The sequence below is a fragment of the Mixophyes fleayi genome, chromosome 2, assembly GCF_038048845.1.
Source record: "Mixophyes fleayi isolate aMixFle1 chromosome 2, aMixFle1.hap1, whole genome shotgun sequence".
Taxonomy (NCBI): Eukaryota; Metazoa; Chordata; class Amphibia; order Anura; family Limnodynastidae; genus Mixophyes; species Mixophyes fleayi.
In genome coordinates, this window is record NC_134403.1 from 330,707,980 (window position 1) to 330,729,686 (window position 21,707).

Here is a 21,707-nt window from a genome sequence, read left to right on the forward strand (position 1 = left end):
TTATTTTAATAAGAGCTTTTGGGTGGATGACCAATTTTAAATGTTTCTCAAGAGATACAGTTCTTCTGTAACACTATTGTTTGCTTTAGCTATTAGTTTAATCTTATTTTCAAGTCTTATTTTCAAAACTCTCTTGTAGGATTGTCATGATAATTAATATCAGACCCATGAAAAAAAACATTTCCTGGGGTATAAGGTTTTGTAGTGACCAGTATAAAAAAATAAATTTAAGAAAAAAAGATAGTTAAAATCTAAATATCACCATTTCTGTGTTGTCTCCAGAACAGTAACGCCTTAGATATAAACCTAATTGAGCTATACAGTAAATACAGCCCATGCTTGGTTGTATTTCTCACAGCTTTTGTTGAATAGATGACTGAGACTAGTTATGATTTTCTGTATATTATGCAGAGATGACAATCTGATTCCTGTTTATTATAAGCAAAAATCCTCAAAATGCAACTATATTTCATTGTTATAGGTGAGTACATATGAGTGAGTACTTATAAAGAGACCAGGGGGTAAATGTATCATACCCCGGTTTTCTCAACTCCCAGGAGGTAAATTTACTAAAACTTCTACAAAGGAGTGGTAGTGTTGGTCATTGCAACCAATTAGATTCTAGCTGTCATTTATCTAGTGCATTATGATAGATATAATCTGATTGGTTGCTAATATCAACACCTTCACTGTTCCTTTTTTGGAGTTTTAGTAAATCGTATCGGAAATTCAAACATGGCTGGGACCTCGGAGCATGCAAGTATTTCCAGGCATAATTTAGGATGTTGGTAAGTACTAAAAGGGGCTGGGTCTTGGAGACATGGCCCTACCTACATTTTGTTGCAGAACTGCAAAAATGACAGTCTGGATGGGCTAGTCTCATGATCAACGTTATATAGAGTATATGTTGGCCAATATGGGAGCATATGGTGAGGCTGTAGTTTTATATAATCTGTCTTCACTCCCCCAGTTGTGCAGGGCTTCAGTTAGAAGCCCTGCTAAACCCATAGTAATGCGTTTTTTTATATTTTGTACACCACGTACATAAATTGCTCCCATGGAGTGTTGTGTTTCAGCTTTTAACTTTAGTTGAAATTCCCCTTTAAAAGTCCTCTTTCTTTGGATATTTTCTTTTTGTTTTTATTCCCTAGGTCTATAAATACATAAATCCAGCCAACTGACTGCTGCAGTTTTCTATGAAGTGCTTCATAACTCAGCCTGCCTCCATTCGCTTATTTCTAGCCATTATCTTTTAATTATTAGAGATCAGTTAAATAGGCACAGTGGCTGCCATGCAGCTAAATGCTCCAGTTATATTCCATGTCCAGGGTATGTTGCTTAGCAGGACTGCATATTCTGGGGATTGTTTGTTCCGTTCTCCAGTTTATAGCAAGTGATAATTGATTGCTGGGAGGAAGGCGTCTGCTAATGAACACAATAGGGGACTAGTGAGGCATCTGCATGGCAACAAACATTCTCAAAACTGCGTGTCTCAACAGAATGGTACAAACGTATTATTGTACACCGTGTGACATTTTATTCCACAATGACACATCCAGCTGTATTTGATTAATGCTTATTAAATAGCAACCTGTACAAAATTAAACTTAATTTGTGTTCCTTGCCGAGTCTGTCTCTTCACACTCCTTTCCAAAGATCTATGGTGATCAACATGATATTTTTCATGGTCCTAGGAAGGAGCCAAAAAGCTCTTGGTTTTACAATTGAGCCACAATACCCTTGCCGAGAAGTATCTGATCACAGTATGTTAGAAGAAAGGCAGCATATAGTATTTACATAGCCATGCATTAGATTTACCTATGGTTATTTAGTCAGTCTGGTGAGAAGACATCCACATTTCTTATGTCAATATCTCTTTAGAAAACCAAAGTGAGGACCTTACTGTCATGAAATGGCTGGGTGTGACCCCTCAGAGGGCAATGTAGATGGTGCCACGTGTTGACGACCAATGTCATAGAATGTCACTGACAATAGAATAGACAATGGGGCAGCACGGTGGTTAGCACTTCTGCCTCACAGCACTGGGGTCATAAGTTCAATTCCCCACCATGGCCTTATCTGTGTGGCGTTTGTATGTTCTCCCCATGTTTGTGTGGGTTTCCTCCGGGTGCTCCGGTTTCCTCCCACACTCCAAAAACATACTGGTAGGTTAATTGGCTGCTGTTAAATTGCCCTTAGTCTCTCTCAGTCTGTGTGTGTGTACGTTAGGGAATTTAGACTGTAAGTTCTCTGTACAGCGCTGCGGAATTAGTGGCGCTATATAAATAACTGGTGATGATGATGGTGATGAAATTGCCTCCACTAAAGGAGTTTGAAGAAGTTAACAAAGTATTTGGTATAACAAAAGAATTTGTATAATCGTATATATATATATATTTTTGATGCTGTTGAATTTTTAAATTATTCATTGACTGTGGTTGGTTCACTTGTACATGATTAGGTAACAAATTATCTATCAATCAATAAATGTCATTCATCAATTAAGAGTTTGGGGGCCTATTAAATGACATGGTGCAATATACACAATGCACAAATATGCTTTAGCCTATAACAATTAAATTGCAGTTGTCATTTTTCTAATACAACTCAGGAGTTACAAGACAAACTCTGATTGGCTCTTATGGACTTCAGCACATTTGTGCACATAGCCCTGTTTTGTTTTAATTAAATTAGCCTCTTACTCTTATATACTATCTTTCCTTGTCATTTAGGTTTGTGCTACTGTGTACTCCATCTAAACTAGCAAACTGAAATTACAGGATAGTTCAACCCTATCTGGTGGGTTCCCCCTTGCCTTGAATGGTCTAACGCTGCTCTCCTCTATGCTGTTAAAGGGTCCCTATTCACATGAATGGGGAGTTTACAAGGGAGGGACATCGACAACACTACAGTTTGACTGAAACAGATAGGTGGTAGCAGATTAGAGCATAGTAGCACTTTACTATTAGAGACACTAGGGGACACACTGGATTGGAAGAATTAAGTACCTCTAGTAAATAATAATCTGTATTTTAGCTCAACATACTGAACCCAAGATAAATAGCAACATGTTTTTTCTTTCTTCAGTCCCAGATACAAACATTAAGGTAGCTATCACTACTGAAATAGAAACATTCCTAAAACCTGGCCTATTTTTTATAATGCCTAATTTGTACTATTGATAAGGAACAATAAATAGCTATGTAACTTTATTATCAATGTTTTGATTTTTTCCTCCAGGATGTCCTCAATTTTGAAGTGGGTGGGGATAGAACAACCTGTGGCCAACCACATCATCTGAATGTTCACAACGGCAAGAGATGAGTGATCTTGTGGGAGGCAGTGACCTGTCAACTTGTGTGATTATATTAATGAGGACAGGGCGGCATGTGACAGGGACGGTGTCATGATGTAAGGAGAGGAATGGAGGAAAGCCGGAAGTCACAGAAGTAGAGTTATATAGTAGAAAGAGCAGAGTTCCCCAACAGCACATGGTGATATGAGGGGCCTAGCAAATTATTGTAGGAAAACTGTGCTGTGAAATGCACTTCTGTATGAAATGAAGTTTATACATCCAGCTTGTATTACAAATAATTTTGGGTACAGAGTGTAAAACTGCTTTCAGATTAAAAACAGGATTCCATAGGGTAAAATGAATAGTTTTACTCCGTAATAAATGCCTACACAGATCTATTTCATTGCATGAAGATTTTACGTCTAATTGTAGCTTTTCTTTAGATTACCAGTATGTGATTACAGTGTGCATCGGGGGAAAGTTTGCCATTTACCTTTCAAGAGAGAAAATAACAGTTTCCTATTGTTTTCTAGTGACAGCTGTTATTCCCTCTTCAGGCTCAATTTAATGGTGGTTTTGATGTCTAGTAAGATATTATATCGGTAATACGCCCTACGATTCTCTCAATACAGAGATGAATATGCTATAAGAGAATAAGACAAGTGTATCACTTCCCTTTTTATTGAGCTTACATGCTCCATAAATTGCACCACTGTTAAAAGAGTAAAACTACCTGTGTTACTTTAATGCTACTGTTACTGGAATAGAATTCCATACACTGCAGTGTTGTTTATTTTACAGAAATACTTTTGACTGCATGAGTCAGACTGTGATTGTACAACAGGTTCCCAGTAGGCTGAATGCAACCCTCAAAGTCTTTTCTCTGGCCCCCGGGACTGTAATGCTTCTATCTCTGAAATGGTTCTGGTCCACCTCATAAATAAGTTGGATAACATGACCTTAAGCTCAGAGTAGTGGTTTTTTTTTTTAGCTGTTTCTCCCAGAGGAAAATGCAGCTTAAATAATTTACTTAATGCTTGAAGATTTGTTTGTGTTAGATAAGCAATACAAAGAGCAGTGACCCTAAAATACAAGTTGTCTTTTATTTAAAAAAAAAAAAAGAAGCTACTAGTAAATTTTATAAATATGTCTTTAAAAGCTTTAAGAGTTTATCAGAACTGAAGATATTGGAAAGAAATGGGCCTATAGGGATGGCTTTCTATCACCACTACTGTGATACTCAGCTGCCTGACGTTCCTGTACGGGTGACGTAACGGGATGCTTCACCGGGCCAGTGTCCAGGGATATGCACATGGGTGACCCGGCTATCACTGCTATCTGCAGCGGTGACCCTTTCATTGATAGGAAGATGCCCTATCGCTGTCAAAAACACCAATATTGGCTGGAGATAGGGCTTTTCCTTCTTTAATAAATAGGCCTGAATGTTTTTATGGTGGGGAGAGATATTTTGCTCACACAGCTGACTTCCTGTCAGTAATATTAGTGGAGGATGCAGCAGCCAGATACGTTTGTACAAAATGGCTGTTTACAGAGGACAATAAAAACAGTATGTAAAACGTTTTACATATGTGTAATCCTCTTATGTAGGATTGTTTTTCTTCTAATACATGTTATGTCTACATCATGAAACGATAATGAGTGATCTCTAATAAGTGGGCAAGGACTGTCTATATAGTACATACAAATGGCAGACATAGGGGTATATTTACTAAACTGCAGGTTTGGAAAAGTAGAGATGATGTCTATAACAACCAATCAGATTCTAGCTATCATTTTGTAGAATGTACTAAATAAATGATAACTAGAATCTGATTGGTTGTTATAGACATCGGGCCTGATTCATTAGTGATCTTATCTTGTGCAAAAGTTAAGATGCTTATTTTTAAGAAGAAACGGGGAGATAAGAGTGAAGTAAAGATGGATTTTCATCTTAACTTAAGAAATTCTTCACTTACGCAGTGGATTTTGCTTCTTATCTCACTTTTCTGAGCATGCACAGAGTGGATTTGCTTAAGATTGGCAAAAAACAGCAGATAAGATCACTAATGAATCAGGCCCATCATCTCTACCTTCCAAACCCGCAGTTTAGTAAATATACCCCATACTCAGGGGTAGTCTGGGCAGGGGGGCATCTGCCCCACGGGCTGGTCCCATAGTGTGCTACTTTGGGCTGGGTCACTGGGCCGCCTGCATTTTTTTCCTTTAAAATAGGCTGCTGAGTCGAGTCTTGCCCCCCCCCCCCTCCCCCAGGCTGAAATTTGCCAGCCTTCCCCTGCCCATACTGTTTGAGCACAAAAAAATAACCAATGCAACTTATGTGGAAATGCTATTATGCTGAAACAAGCTGTTATGATAATATCTTGTGGTTGACTACAGTTAAATGTATAAAAAGGATATATGTTACCTGCAAGGCAGTGCAAAGTCTGCAAGTGTACAACATTATATATCGACCTGAGCTAGATCTATGATACAGCATTTAGAAGCTGTCTGTCGCTGGAAGCCAACAGTATTCTGAGTAAACAAAATATATTAACGTTTATCTCACATAACTATGATTATTTGTTTCAGCCTTATTGCATACAGGTATTTCTGGGTAACGCATACCATGTAAATACACAGTTCTGTTTGCATAAAATCTATTATCCATTGAATGTCATTAATGTTTAGTCTCACATCACTATGATGTTGGTATTGGTTTACAGTCGTGGGTTTAGTATATCAACGTGCACATCATTTTTTTAGGTAACAGTACAGTTAAGATATAGGCTTGTCCTAGGATGGTTAACTATTACATTTAATTTCTGTTATTTGTCATGTCACATATTTTATTATATATCATGTTACATATTTTATTATATATCATGTTACATATTTTGTTATATGTCATGTTACATATTTTGTTATATGTCATGTTATATATTTTGTTATATGTTATGTTATATATTTATTTTCAAGATATATTATAATGACCTTACTCAAGTTCCTCACTTGACAGAAGTTGAAGTGAGGGGTGTTTTATGTTTGTCAGACACCTGGTACTTGTTAGTTATAGAGGCACCACTATGGGGGATGAACTGTTCGAATAACGTGTTCCATACCCAAAGAAACAACTAATATAAATCTCCCAGCTGTAGGTTGGGCACCCAGCGTCCAAGCTTTCTTAAGAAGTGGATAACTGGATTACTCTAGAATAACACGTGACAGAGTTGCTCACCAATTTCAAGTGGCGCCCACATGGTGCCTGTGTAATTAACCGTCTTACAAAAGTCAGAAGTAATAGTGTTCGGAGGTCCCTGAGAGAAGTCTATACAAGGAAAGGGGCCAGGGCAACTACTGCTGTTAATGTATAATAAAGAAGTCCCGCTCTTTTAATTCCTGTCCTACGCGGGATCCATTGCTGGGAAGGTTTGCGCCTCCTCTCCTATGTATGTCTGCGTATGAATCATCACTACCCCACAGACCATCACTGATCATGATATTGAACTCCAGACACATAAGCACCAAAATCTAGCACTGTATCTCTTCAAATGTTCTAAATGAATTTTCATTTTACTGCCAAAACACTATTTTTAGATAGAGGATATATTGGAAATATCTGTCACCTGCAGGAAGTGTTATTTCATATATTTCATAAAAGGCATCAAACACAATAAAGAATATTACTAAATGTATCTGTGTTGGCATGGATACAAAGGACATGTGCAAATAAATTTCAGCTCTTTAGACGCTTCTGTTCTTCACAATGTAGAGGATTCATTCATTCTGTCCTAATGTAAACAACATTGCCGTGCTGATCATCTGTGAGCAATTATATGACTGATATTTCTACACTGTGATGGAGAACCATTATAGTTGTGGGGGAAATGTACTAGAGCAGCTGTAGATACTCAGCATGTGACACGTATGCTTCATAATACAAAACCATGTGATGATACGTAACACATTATTGCATAATTAATTAGTTAATTTGCATGCGGTAATGCAATATAGTAAACATCCATGCATAGCAGAACCTGTTTTCACCATATTAAGTAGTTCTGTATTTAAGTATATAAATCACAATGTCCAGCATAGTTCAATATTCAAAATATTATGCAAAATATTATACAGCCTAATTTCCAGCATAATAAATACCCCCAATTGGCCAGCACTTTATATATACATTAATTAGTCATCACATTTCCTGCAAATTCATTAACCTATTGTCCCTCACCTTGTAACACCCCGAAATTTCGCAGCACATTAAATAGTCCCAATGGTCCAGTGTTTCTCATTCCGCAGTAGCGCTAGGACCCTGGAATTTAAATCACTGTGGGAGAAACAACCAATTAACCAATCACAGTGTAGGTTGATTACTTTTCTTCTGCAAGCACCCAACAGTGACCAGAGTTTGCAGCATGATGAGCTTCAGTACCGTAAAAATAGGTAAAACAGTCTCGTGTAGGTTATAGAGCAGAAGAACTGTATAATAATGGTACACAACAAATTCCCAGACAAATAATAAGTATAATTCACCCTCAGTGGAGGTGGTAAAGGCTGGTAGTGATATCACTGCTCATATGTTGTACCAAGAACCCCTGGTACTGGTCTCTAGACCTGGCTACACATTTTAGGGGTATGTTTTCTGGCCTGTTTAAGTAAACATTTTATCCATCTGTAATGCAGTGTGCTTTGTCATGTACATCAGTCTCCCCAAGGGTCTGTGCAAACACAATTTTAACTAATTGGTTTATTACACTTTATTTAACATGTTCTAAATGAATCCTCTTGGCATTAATACCCTATTGTAGCCTAAGTTTTTAAAATGTTCTTTGGCTTATCAGCAATGTTTATCTGTTTTGCTTTTTTTTCCTCCACGAGTAAGGAAGTAAATACCATTGCAGACGACAATCCAAAGGTGACAACTATAAAAATATATTAGGAGTGGCTGATTGTGTAAAATCTAACAGTCTCCATTGTCAGTGATACTGACTACCACAATTCCTGTGTCCTCTCTTAGTTGACGTCATTGCATTTCTTTCTCTTTAGTTAAGTACTTGCATCGCTGGTGCATGCAGCATGAGGTATGTGTATTATTCATATGGCCAGTTGGTGCAAGTTCCTTACGCCAAAAAAGGAAAGAACAATTATGCAGTTGAGATGTAACCGGAAAATGATATGATTTTTGGAAGAATTTCACCCATGTCGTTTGTCAAAATAGAAACTGCTTCATAACATTAAATAAATATGTTTTGGTACAGTATATAAGGCCTGCAGGCCTGCCCTAAGGTAGTTTACATACCCCAATTTCCAATCTATTACTGATCTATGGAAAACTAAGTTAGACAATAATGGGCATATTCAATTGTTGGCGTAAAATGCCAAAAATCTCGCGCTCAGTGCACTATTACCGTTATTACGGTAATGGTGCACGTAAATACCATTATTACGGTACTTTTCTCGCTGGATTTCAGCTCGCAGCTCCCAGCTTACTATTACCGTAATAACGGTAATAGTTTTAACGCCGCAGGGATATTCAACAATTGAATATGCCCCTAAAAACAAATTCTACATGGTCTCCACCTACATGTGCTTGTTTTTTTTTTTTTTTTATACCTCACTTAATTTTACTTTGATCAGTCAGGAAATACAAAGACCTATAAAGCTGTATTAAAACTGTCCATCAACAGAGGTAGTTATTGGTATAAATGCAACGCATACATAATCCTGGCATCGCCTTAATAGAAAATAAGATACAAAAGCCCATGTAATGCTAAATTTAAGGAAGGACAAATTGTAAAATTGGATATCTTTTTTACAGTGCTTAGAATGTTTTGTCTGGGAATTGTGCCAAATGACGCTTGATTAAATTTTGCAGTAATTGTTAAATAAAAGTTGTAGTTCTGCAGAGCTTTGGCACAATTTACATATAATTTTACAGTTCATTATAAATGTGGGAATAGTAAATGGGCCTAACTATGCATGACCTGTGATGTGGCGTCTGAAGCTTTTGTCTATAAACGATCTTTTAACTTTATGTGTTATTAGTTAAAGGTATATATTGTAGCTGGGTTAGGGGAACAGGTGCTATCATCTGGGGTAGAGGGTAGTGTAAAGCAGCAGCAGAGAAGTCAGACAAGTCCAAGATTTTGGTACAACTGGCCTCAGTCAGTTTTATTATACAGAAAAAAAATAAAGAAAACCTCAAAGTAAACACCTTTCCTGTCCTGCACCAACTAAACACACAGGAAGACCATCTCTCATCACCATCATGATCATCATCATCACCATTTATTTATATAGCGTTATCATGGCGTTATCTGTGTGGAGTTTGTATGTTCTCCCTGTGTTTGTGTGGGTTTCCTCCGGGTGCTCCGGTTTCCTCCCACACTCCAAAAAAAACATACTGGTAGGTTATTTGGCTGCTATCAAAATTGACCCTAGTCTCTCCTTCTCTGTGTCTCCCTCTCTGTCTGTGTGTCTCCCTCTCTGTCTGTGTGTCTCCCTCTCTGTCTGTGTGTCTTCCTCTCTGTGAGTGTGTGTCTATATTAGGGAATTTAGACTGTAAGCTCCAGTGGGGCAGGGACTGATGTGAATGAGTTCTCTGTACAGCGCTGTGGAATTAGTGGCGCTATATAAATAAATGATGATGATGATGAGAAAGTGTTCTTTAAGGTTTAAGTAAAAATTTTACTTAAGGTAGATCATTTTTGTACTTTATTTTAGCGTTGCTTAATTAGTTGAGTAAGGTGTCCATATGTTTAACAGCAGAAAGGGAATGTTTCTTTTTTTTGAGAAACATTTTAGATATATGCAGATGTGACATCTCTGAGCTATGGGCCATAATGCATAACAAACACCTATGTATATGTACCCTTATTGTACCAAGTAATACATTCACAAGGGTCAATATTTATGCCTTAACCACAAGGAAATCCTAGCCAAATAGAACCCATTTTACTGTTTTCTTTTTAGTCTTAAATTTCTCCCAACATTTACGTTATCCTCACAGTTTATTTATTCTTCATTGGATTTGTTCTTTTTACTTTTGTGGATTTTATTTTGACCCCGCTAATGTAAACTAGTAAACGTTTACTCTAGCTGGCAACTTCTTAACCTTTTCTTTCTCTCTTAACACAACTTTCTGGATGCATGTACGGAAGAAATGACTGTTTGAGATACAGAAAACCCATTTCCTCTAAGAAAAAAAAATAGTAAAAAAAAGTAATTATGGAGAGAGATGGTAAATAAAGTGGCTTTGCTGAACTTGTCACACTTTGATCATTATGTGGGGATTTTATCTAGTGCCTTCAAATCAATCATAGGAGTACTGTGAGTTATGGGACAGAGATGTCCTACAGCTGCCAAAGCTAACGCTCGTGATAATGTTACACTGAAAGAGCATCATCTTCTTCATGTATTTTTTTCTAGTGGAGCCCATTGTGTAGTGATAGACAGACACAGTAGATAATTAGCATGTATCTGTTTGACCTGGCAATATACATACACTCAGCAATCATATTTATAATGATTCTTTTTAGAAAATTAAATAACCAAAATGGATATTTGTGCATTAAAAAATAACTTTATAGAAAAAACATGATTTAAGTTAATTACCCACCCACTTTAGATCATAACTACCAGCTTTACACCTCTCCCTCACCTGGAGAACACACACAGGAGGTTGAGTGGCAGAGGGTGTGTGGGCGGAGGGGAGGGAGGGTGCCGCGATTCGATTCATTATGACAGTACCCAGGATGGCCTACTCTTCCGGGAATCCAGGGGAACTGCCAAAATTCAGGAGACTCCTAGACATTTCGGGAGTGTAGACAAGTATGCGCCATGCACATTGTATGTACACACCTACATTAAAAATATAACGTAATTTACAATATCTTGCTAAGTGAAAAAGAAAAAAAACGGACATTGCCAAAATGTTCACAATAATCCTTAAATCAGCACAGCTCTCATCGCTGCTGTGTCCCGTGGGCGAGGGTTCAAAGGACTACTAATAGTCTGACTCTTCACAGCTATTACATCCACAGTGTCACGGGCACTAGGAGTCTTTACCCAGGGATCACCAGGTGGTAGGCTTACCAGAGCAATATAGATGGTAATAGGGTACTCTGGTAGCTGGGTGATCACGGAACAGGAAACAGCAGATGATGAGATGCTCAGGAAAGTCTATGACTAGCAGCACTGGTAATATGGAGGTAATAGTACACGAGGAACTGTAGGACAAGGACACGTGAAGGTAGTCAGTGGTCTGCGATAGCAAGTTGTACCACTGCTATAGTGAGGAGGAATGTCCAACAGAAACGAGGAGGTGATGAGAGTCAGCGGTCTGCGGATAGCAAGTTATACCGCTGTCTGAGTGAAGGAATGGAATCCAAGTGGAGGTATCCGGGGAGTCAGTGGTCTGCGATAGCAAGTTGTACCACTGCTATGTGAGAGGATACTGGAACAGGTGATACTGGAGACAGGGATCAGTGGTCTGCTACTAGCAAGTTGTACCACAGAATATATATGTGAGGAGGTGCACGGGGAGAGACTGCAACACAGGATATACACAGGCACCTTATATACGATCCACAGTAACATGCACAATATGTATATAAATGACTGAACAGGTCTGCAAATATAGGAAGTCTCTTGAAGCAGTCCAGCACAAGTTAACACAGTCAATGATGGCAATAGACTCAGCGGGTAGCAGACTCCAGAGGAGAACCAACACAGTCCAGCAAGATATGCAATACACCAGCACAGTCAATGAGAATTATGCATACCGTGGTTCAGAAGCAGGTAGTCAGATAGGAGTGCAGGGATACCTGAGCGGCAGGAGGCCGGCTGGATGAGAAGTCCCAGGATACCTGAGGCAGCAATCAGTAGGTGCAGCGCACAGATAAGTAGACCAACAGGGACACGAATCCACAGGAATCAATAACACGTGGAACTGGACTCACGCAGGACCCAGGAGAGTAGAGACGATCCAGCAGAGGAGTAGTAGATGAGATATAAATCCAATGCAGACGGGAGGGTAGACCTGCGGGACACGTGAAGGCGTGGAGAGCGGATCAGCAGTAGATGGATGATAGCGCGATCAGCAGCAGCAGGACTCTGCGGTACACGGAGGTAACCAGTAGCAACCAATAGTTGTCAGTAGCGATGGCACACGGGATAGCAGAGCAGACCAGGAGCTGTTGAACACGGAGAGTAGCAAATGGCAATGAGAGCAGCAGTCTCGAGGAAACACAGAAGAGCTGAGAAGAGACTGCAGTGCACAGGAGCAGCGGATAGGAATCAGCTAACTTGTCACGATGATGAACACAGGCGAGTTGTAGGCTGGAGGCTGTAGTGCACGGAAGCAGCGGGTAGACATCAGCTAACAATCCCGATGATGAACACAGGCGAGTTGTAGGCTGGAGGCTGTAGTGCACGGAAGCAGCGGGTAGACAACAGCTAACAGTCACGATAATGAACACAGGCGAGTTGCAGGCTGAAGGCTTAGTGCACGGAGGCAGCGGATAGGAATCAGCTCACTGACTTGATGAGGAACAGGTGAGTGGATGTAAAGTAACGGTTGGAGTGCACAGAGGCAGCGGGTAGGAACCAGCAAACAGTCACAGTGAAATATAATAGCGATGAAGTGGATTAGAGGACTGAAGTGCACGGAGGCAGCGGATAGGAATCAGCAAACAGTCACAATAATAAGTAGTAGCGTTGAAGTGGTTTGGAAGACTGTAGTGCACGGAGGCAGCGGATAGGAATCAGCTAACAGTCACGATGATATAGTTGATGGTAGAAGTGGTATGGGGACCACAGTAGTAGAAGTGGTTTGGAAACCACAGAGGTAGAAGTGGTTTGGAAACCACAGGAATCAGCAGCGCTGAAAACACGAGGAATACAGGAACACCTTCAGAGACTCATAGGGAATGAGACTCCAAGATCAGGCAACGTGGTGTTGACCACAGGTGCTTAATATAGGGAGTGTTGCCTGATCTGCCAATTGAGTTAAAGGGACATACACAGAAGTATAGGAAAGGGCTGCGCATGCGCAGACCCTCAGGATGGAGGACGGCCACGGTTCCTAACTGTCCGGGAAGAGGCACTCACGGTACGGTGAGTGACACACAGTCACTGTTGATGTGGGGATCGCTGCATTAGGGTGTGCCTGGGCCCACGCTGTGCACACTCCTATGGTCCCCTGTCATTTAAAGTATGTAATAATATATACTCTCATACGTTCGCTGCAGTGTAGCTGTATAAGAGATGACATACTTGCTGCTGTTTTATATTAGAGGGTTTTCCTGGAAATCACCAACTTTTCTGAAAAACTAGCATATGCGATGAAGCTAGATATCTCAGAAAGATTTTCACATCTCAAAATTACATGAGCCAATGGTGCAAGATCTATGTTCAATTTCACCAATTGTTTCAGTGGCCAAATTGCTCTACATCCAGCAGACCAGAGGCCAGACTGAGCGGCCAGATTACTTCCGGGCTGACACTGGTGTCTGGTTGTTCGGTTGCATTTACCAGTAGGCTGAAATTGACACTTTTATTTTGGCGTCACACATATGGTAATATCGGGCACAGTGCTCGATATAGTAACTATTATCGCAACATGAGTTGCCAGCATAAGTTTTACTTTGCCAGCTTTTGCGGCATTCGATTTACCTACCACAGTGTACGTACACAACCTTATAGCTGCATATATACTGGAGCTTCTAAAGATTAAAAGTGGAGATCAGATTCGAGCTATCATGTAACTAGAATTCATTTTTATAAGCTTAAGTAAATCTACCCCAATCACTGATGTTTTTCTCTTTTACAAAGTGCAGCACCCTGGATCGTAGCAGGTGGAGAAGACCTCATTTTCCATACACATAATTATTTTCAATTTCAAGTGAATAAAGCATTATAGAAGCATATGTAAAGTGTCAGTCGCTTTCAAAACACACTGCCAAAAAGGTCCATCTGGATGTAGCATTAAAAGACCACTAAACGCCAACATTCTAATTTTTCAGATATGAATCATTAAGGTAAAATACATCATTGTTCAGTGTTAATCCTACATTCCACTTATATTCCACTCCATTACAGGCAACTAAAGCTCTGCCCATATCTTTATAACAATGTCCTAATGGGAACTGATTCATATCAAAAAGTTGAGAGTGAGTTGCTGTGACAGCACTAGCCCTGGCCCAGTGTATGATCAACCAATACCACTGCGTATTTCTTCACAGTCTGCCTAAACGTCAGTTATTCTTTGCTTCTTTAAAAAAGTATATCTACTATATAAATGCCTAGTGGCGTGTGTGTGAAAAAAAAAACAAACAAGCTGCAGCGCCACCTGCTGGGCAGAGTTATACACTGACCTATATATTTCTTGAAGGAGAAGTGACAGTTGGGAGTGGTTGGTGGTTGCCGGGGGTGACAGTGGGGAGTTTTTAACACCTTAAGTAGCTTGATGAAGGATGTGGCGATGAAGATGAAGGATGAGGTGATGGAGAAAAATGATGAGGTGGTGACATGTGGACAAAACCACGTTAAAAAAGGGCGCTTGCGTCGGGAAGTAACGCTCTTTCCCTGAGGAGGCCTGGGCTAGGCCCAAATGCATGACAAGAACCTTTTTAACACCTTAAGTAGCTTGATTTGACTAGAATGCATGAGTATCATGCACGGGTTAACTTGTGTGTATATATATATATATATATATATATATATATATATATATAATTATGTCATCTAGTGTATTTATTCTGCCTTTAAGCACTGTCTCCTAGTTTGAAGGAAGTTTAAGCACAATCTGTACTTTTCTGACAGCAGTTCTTGGAAAGGAATGGCATAAGAGGACAATAAAAGATTGCAGTGTTCTCATTGTTCTGTTCTAATACTTTTTGTAAATGAACTTCATTGATATAATAAGCTTCATTCATACCCCACGTGTGGCGTATACACAGGTAGCCAATCGGAGCAGCCTTTTTACTGTCTAGTCAATTAGAGCAAAGCCGCTCTCTGATTGGATACCTGCGGAAGCACCTCCTCTTGAGCAAGTTGCTCGTCATTGATGAGGATTTGTTATATTTTTCCAGAGGGTTAAAGGAACAACGGTTAATAAAGATGGCAACAAGGGCTTGGATGAATCTTTATATTAAAATAATGTATAATTGGTAGGTGGATGTTTTACTCTCATTTTAATATGTGGCTTAACTAGTCCCAGCGGAACCTTTATAGGACTAGGCATTAGGGCCACCAGATGGGAAGTGTTTGCTCTGGGAAAGGGATTTATTACATTTCTGTCCATAACTATGACCCAGTTTCATGACCTGTTTTTCAGATATTCATTAACATGTATTTTTTAAAATTAATGTAATGTCTATAAATTAAAGGCTAACTCAATGTTTAGTCAACGTCACCCTCATTCCTATTATCAGAACTGTCCATGCCAGAGACACGTGGAGTTCTGAAAAACTACTGGCTTGTGTCCCAGGAATAACTACCAGGAACAGTATAAATCCAAACATGTATTATTCTTAAAAAGAGTGAATATGAAACTAGTAACTTGTATAAATTATTAATATTCAAACATATTATAATTAGTATATTACTTAGACGTACACAATAGGTTTGCCGAGAGAGGCACCAAGGGCGTAGCGGTACAAGCGGTAGACCATGTGGCGTCTACGAGCTACAGATGGACTAGGGACCTAGTAGGATGCTACTCCCTACGGCTAATGGTCCATGACACGTTGTGCATTGGCATCTACATGTGCCAGTGATAGTTACTTAGTATTATGTTTGATTATTGGTAAATATAAATATTTTCGATAACAATAGTTGTCATGTTATTTTATTACCATGGTGTTATTCATTGTTTGTGGCCGGTTCTCTTAATACCTTAGACGACACAATGACTAACCTAAGCTCTTTCATTGTGTTATGCATTTCTTAATAATCAGATAGATTATATATTGTGTACACGGGAATCCGTAATAAGTATTTTAAATAACAATGCAAATAGTTATATCCAATGTCCTCAAGTAACCTTTTTTTTGGCTCAGTCTTACACCACCACTCGTGGGGTTAAGTACGGTCACACAGGCTGATAAATGAATAAGATATTGTTCCAACCTCAACGGTGAGACTGTCTGATGGCTACCTGCTTGCTTTTAAATGGCTTGGATCATGTGAACTCTTTCCCAGGATGAGGTTGAAGCTCCACAAGGACTATCTAGCTTCTGCTCTGTGCAGGTGATGAACCGTAATAGGTAATCATTGGCAGATTTCTACAGTACTGTTGCTGCTTCTTAAGAGAGCTGGGCAGATAATATAAACAAGAGCTATTCTGTCTTCTGTCTCTTCTTTTGCATTCCCAGTATATCTGTACAAATGACTGAAGTGGTTAATATACAATGCAACAAGCTGACTTTTATTTGGGCTTAGTCTGCTGCAGACGTTGTTTAGGTTTGCGTCCTCTCAGGAGAGAGCTGCTGGGCGCACTTTGATGCTCCGCAGGTTTTCCGTCTTCTGAAGAAAAATATCTATCAAAGATTTGACATGCTTGGATCAGATTCTCAGTCAGTCTCTGCACATATAAAACACATCTTACACTGGAAAATCCCAGAACAAAATGTGTGATATTAAACTCATGTTCAGAGTCATGGTCAGCTGGGCTACAGAACTTTTTTAAGTTTGTTGATATTATGAATTAAAATTTCTTTAGCCTGAAATGATTGAATGATGGTTTGATTGTAGATCCTGCTATGTAAATGTATGTAAGCATGCTAGAGTGAATTGCATTTTTATTAGAGATGTGTTAAATTGTGGTTTCTGGGTTTTTTGGAAACATAGTAACCTTACTATTTTCTTATTCTGTTATTTTTGTCACCAACTCCAAATGTTACTGACCTGACACTATGTGGGACATTTGCTAGTAACCTATTGACTCGAAATGCTTGATTGGCCAGAGAGGACATGGAAGGAGTGAAGCTGGGTACACACTACAGGTTTTGCAACCAATTATCTCGCCAATCACACCATAAACGACTGTTAGTTCCATTATCGCAATAATATTTTTTTTACCTTCTCGTTTTCTTCCTTGCTTTACAATCATGCTTTCATATAATCAGACAGAGTTGTTTATTTTTGTTGCCCAGGGATAGACCTCTGGATTTAGTTGTGCCCAATGCAGAGAACACAGCGGAGTTGAGATTGAACAATTCTGCCTGATTATATCAATACATGACTGAAGTGCACAAAAGGAAACGAGAAAGATTAAGTCATTCATTTAATTAAAGTTGAAAAAGGGCATGTACCAACCAGTAAGTTAAAATCATCTGAAGGTGGATATTCTTATTAAATACAGACAGGAACTGTCATTTGAAAATGTATTTTCATTCCTCATTTTTCCATTTTTTAAGCTACTAGAATGTCTGCCAAACTGGTTTTCTACTTCTAATTTTCTTGAGTCATTGTAGAGCATACTTATTAACCTTTGGTAAGCTCCTTCCCGGAGGTCCCAGACAGGGGGGCGTGGTTGGTGGGCGGGAGGGGCGGGTGTGGTAACTTGCGTCATTTTGGCTCTGCCCCTGCGTCAAAACCCGGTTCTTGTCGCGGGGGGTATCGCGTCATTTTGAGGAGCAGATGCCACATGCGGGATATTTGCCTACCTGAATTTCGGGAGTCTCCTGGACATTCCTGGAGAGTTGGCAAGTATGTTGTACAGTCTAATAATAGGTGCCTGAATATGAAGAAGTGCAGCAGACCTCTCACTACAGGGTGGAAAATCTCTGCAGACAAACCCAACATTACTGTAAAGTGTAAAAAGCTATTTGCCCCTTTTCTTGGCCCGATGGTCATGTACTGCCCCCCTGAAGTGTCTGTCCATTTGTAAAATGATAGTGTCCAGCCTGTGTATGTGTCACTCACCGGACCGTGAGTGCCTCTTCCCGGACATTTAGGAACCGTGGCCGTCCACCATCCTGAGGGTCTGCGCATGCGCAGCCCTTTTCTATACTTCAGTGTATACCCCTTTAACTCAATTGGCAGATCAGGCAACACTCCCTATATTAAGCACCTGTGGTCAACACCACGTTGCCTGATCTTGGAGTCTCATTCCTCATGAGTCTCTGAAGGTGTTCCTGTATTACTCGTGTATTCAGCGCTGCTGATTCCTGTGGTTTCCAAACCACTTCTACTACTGTGGTTCCATACCACTTCTACCATCAACTGTATCATCATGACTGTTTGCTGATTCCTATCCGCTGCCTCCGTGCACTACAGTCTTCTAAACCACTTCTACGTTATTGTACATCTATGTGACTGTTTGCTCATTGCTATCCGCTGCCTCCGTGCACTCCAGCTTTTACTTCACTCACCTGCTTCAACATCGTGACTGCCAGCTGATTACTATCCGCTGCCTCCGTGCACTACAGTCTCCTGCTTGCAACTCGCATGTGTTCATCATCGTGACTGCCAGCTGAATACTATCCGCTGCCTCCGTGCACTACAGTCTCCTGCTTTCAACTCGCCTGGGTTCAACATCGTGACTGCCAGCTGATTACTATCCGCTGCCTCCGTGCACTACAGTCTCATCTCATCTTTGCTGTAACTTCCTCGAGCCTGCCGCTTTCATTACCATCTGCTACTCTTCATGATCAACAGCTCCTGCCCTGCGCTGCACTCCTGTTTCCCATCGCTGTTGGTTCCTGTGGTTGCTACTGGTTACCTCCGTGTGCCGCTGAGTCCTGCTGCTGTGGTCAGCGCTATCCTCCATCTCCTGCTGATCCACTCTCCACGCCTTCACGTGTTCCACTGGTCTCTACCCTCCTGTCAGCATTTGATTTGTATCTCATCTACTACCCTCTGCTGGATCATCTCCATTCTCCTGGGTCTCCTATGAGTCCAGTTCCACGTGTTGCTGACTCCTGTGAATTCGTGTCCCTGTTGGTCTACTCACCTGTGCGCTGCACCTGCTAGACCGCTGCCTCACCTATCCAGGGACTTTCTATCCAGGCGGCCTCCCGCCGCTCAGGTACCGCTGCTATCCCATCTGACTGCTACTGCTGAACCACGGTATGCATACTTCTCATTGACTGTGCTGTGTATTGCATATCTTGCTGGACTGTGTTTGGTTCTCTCTGGAGTCTGCTATCCGCTGAGTCTATTGCCATCATTGACTGTGTTATTATTGTGCTGGACTACTTCAAGAGACTTTCTAGATTGCAGACCTGCTCAGTCATTTATATCTATATGTATATCTATATTGTGCATATTACAGTGGATCGTGTATAAGGTGCCTGTGTATATCCTGTGCTGCAGTCTTCCCCTGTGCACCTCCTCACATATATATTCAGTGGTACAACTTGCTGATGTCAGACCACTGATCCCTGTTTCCGTTATCACCTGTTCCATCATCCTCTCACATAGCAGTGGTACAACTTGCTGCCGCAGACCACTGACTACCCGGATACCTCCACTTGGATTCCATTCCTTCACTTAGACAGCGGTACAACTTGCTACCCGCAGACCGCTGACTCTCATCACCTCCTTGATTCTGTTGGACATTCCTCCTCCCTATAGCAGTGGTACAACTTGCTATCGCAGACCACTGACTATCTTCACGTGTCCTTGTCCATACAGTTCCTTGTGTATTATTACCTCATTATTACCAGTGTTGCTAGTCATAGACTTTCCTGAGCATCTCATCGGCCATCATTTCATGTTCCGTGATCACCTAGCTACCAGAGTATTCGATTACCATCTACATTGCTCTGGTAAGCCTACCATCTGGTGATCCCTGGGTAAAGACTCCTAGTGCCCGTGACAGTAAGATCAGGCCATGACAGACCCAGATGTGGAACCTACCGCCAAAGAGATGCTGCAACATCTGGTTAGCCGTGTGGAGCAACAGGATGCCCGCCAACAGCTGCTACTTCAGTGTTATCAGTCATTAACCTCCCAAGGAACATCTGGACAGACTGTGACAGCTACTACTGAAGCTCCTGTGCTTTCCTCCGTTTCCCTATTGCCATCCCAGGTGCCTACAGCTTCCACGCTTCACCTGCCTACTCCGTCAAAGTACGATGGAGACCCCAAAACTTGTAGGGGTTTCCTTAACCAATGTTCAGTCCATTTTGAGCTCCAACCTCAAAATTTTTCTACCCATCGTTCCAGAGTGGCCTATCTTATCTCTTTGTTTTCAGGACAAGCCCTGGCTTGGGCCTCCCCTCTGTGGGAGAGGAACGATCCAATATTACAAGATAGTGCCAAATTCATTTCTACATTCCGAAGTGTGTTCGATGAACCAGGTCGTGTGACCTCCGCTGCTTCCAGCATCCTCCGTCTGCGACAAGGATCTCATACTGTAGGCCAGTACGTCATTCAATTTAGGATCTTAGCCTCTGAACTTCAGTGGAACACTGAAGCCCTAGTTGCCGCCTTCTGGCAGGGGCTTTCCGATAAAATTAAAGATGCACTGACTACCCAAGAGCTTCCTTCGTCACTTGAAGATTTGATCTCTCTATGCCATCGTGTTGATATGAGATTTCGTGAAAGAGAGGCTGAGAAAACGACTTCTGCTAAAGCACCTCTTCGCTCTAACCCTCAATTTCGTCCAGTGTCACCCGCTGTGATTCCCATGGAGATAGGACGTTCCAAGTTATCTTCTGAGGAGAGGAAACGAAGAGTCAAGAATAGACTCTGTATCTATTGTGCTGATTCCACTCATGTTCTCAGCTCCTGCCCTAAGAGATCGGGAAATGCCAGGCCCTAACTAGTTCTGGAGAGGTGAAGTTAGGGTCCCTGGAGTCCTCTCCATCGTCTATGAAATCTAAAGTCTGCGCTTTTGATGTGACTATTTCCTTTGCTACCAAAACCTTTGAGTCACAGGCATTGATTGATTCCGGAGCAGCAGGAAATTTTATTTCCAAATCGTTAGTAAATCAATGGTCTCTACCAGTGATTACCTTAAAAACTCCCATTACTGTGACGGCTATCGATGGATCACGTCTCATCAACGGTCTCATCACCCAGAGTACGTCTCCAGTAACCCTTCAGATTGGTGCTCTGCATCATGAAGAGATATCGTTTTTAATTCTTCCTGTTACGACAAGTCCGATTGTCCTAGGCCTTCCATGGCTTCAGTGTCACTCTCCCCAGATTGACTGGCGCACCCCTCAAGTCACGTCTTGGGGGTCTGAATGTCACCATCATTGCCTTTCCCAAGTCATTCCTCTCAAGGTACAGCAAGCTTCCATCTCAGCTATTTCACCAGGACTCCCTCCTCAATATGCTTCATTTACCGATGTTTTTGATAAAGCTCAGTCTGAACGTCTTCCTCCTCATCGTTCTTGGGATTGTCCGATTGACCTTCTTCCTGGCAAGACTCCTCCCAGGGGCCGGGTCTATC

General features: G+C 40.9%; 2 protein-coding genes across 9 annotated transcripts in view; one reads left to right on the plus strand and one right to left on the minus strand.

Moving 5' to 3' along the window:
• The window catches only part of GIT1 (GIT ArfGAP 1), a 250,380-nt gene that overhangs the window by 223,168 nt on the left and 5,505 nt on the right, over positions 1 to 21,707 (minus strand). The window lies entirely within an intron of this gene.
• Positions 1 to 21,707, plus strand: part of ANKRD13B (ankyrin repeat domain 13B) — a 135,491-nt gene that overhangs the window by 40,566 nt on the left and 73,218 nt on the right. Inside the window, exon 1 of one of the 8 annotated variants that reach the window (XM_075196874.1) lies at positions 16,497 to 16,566. The exons of the other annotated variants lie outside the window; for them this stretch is intronic. The gene's annotated coding sequence lies outside the window, so the exon portion shown is untranslated. Of the gene's footprint in view, positions 1 to 16,496; positions 16,567 to 21,707 lie in introns of those variants that run through there. 8 annotated transcript variants of the gene reach the window in all.